The following is a 1,158-nucleotide window of genomic DNA, read 5'->3' as shown; positions in this document are numbered from 1 at the left end:
ACTGTAGATATCCGACACAGCACCGGCGGAAGCCTAACTGCAGCACAGTCGCCTTGGAATGCCGTGGGATTTGGACGTTGCCGGAGGATCGCCGCAGGCCGACAAGGAGAAGCAACACGAGGACGACCAAAAACAAGGACACGAGGACAAGATGACCAGCAGATCAGGTCCGATGATGGGTAACCCTTGAGGCAAATCAGATGAGAAGGTAGCTGAGCAATATAGCATACTGCATAACATAATGCATCAGGATAGCTCACAGCCCACCCGTGGTAGTTTGCATGTGTTCACCATGAGGCTTGTATCAGCATGGACCCTCATGGCGCGATTCTAAATATATGCCCCACGTGGACAGCCACCTTTGTTCCAGGGTCAGATCTAAGTCGACCCAGCTTGACCCAGGTCTTATTTCACTCACTCTCCGTGCCCCCTGCCTTGCCAGGGCGCGCCGGCTCAGTGCACTTCGAGACAAAAGCTAACCTGCTGACCGAACCGCTCACCCTCCGCGTGGCTGCGCCCTCGCTAGGGCTTGAGGGCACGGGTGCCTCCAGCGCTTACATCACGTATCTATTCAACTCGTGTGAATACTTTCATTAATAAATGTGAAGCCGTTTAACAAGGTATATCACTTCTGCCCACCAGTATCCATATAGGAGGTGATAACCTTTTATACATAGGAAGTGTTGGAGACAGCATTGCTGTCATGTCTTGAATCATCAATTACTACAAGACTTCAAGAACTCCTCAGTTAGGAAGAACTAGGTAATAAGAAACCTTCACATTTGTTGAGACAAATGAAAAAACTCCTTGATGAACAAGTATGACAATTTTGTTTAAAACAATATTTCTGCAAGTATTCTTCCAGTGCCTGCCCTGAATCATCCAACAGGAATTATTCACTGTCAAAGGAAAGCTCACCATTAATGAACTTGCTGAATTAGCTAATGAGTTTATGGCATGTCTCCCAGCAGCTCGTTCAGTTAGTGAAGTTACCTCTACGTCACAGACAGAGCAATTGGCTGAACATGTTGAAGAACTCACTATTCAGGTGAATACGCTTCAAAATCAAGTGCAACTATTATCTTGTGGCATCACAACCAGTGATAAGCAGCAATATAGATCAAAGAGTAGGTCAAATGGAAGAGAAGACATTTGCTA

The sequence above is a fragment of the Penaeus vannamei genome, chromosome 8 (genome assembly GCF_042767895.1).
Source record: "Penaeus vannamei isolate JL-2024 chromosome 8, ASM4276789v1, whole genome shotgun sequence".
Classification (NCBI taxonomy): domain Eukaryota; kingdom Metazoa; phylum Arthropoda; class Malacostraca; order Decapoda; family Penaeidae; genus Penaeus; species Penaeus vannamei.
The sequence above is the reverse complement of the archived record's forward strand: the minus strand, read 5'-3'. Positions refer to the sequence as shown.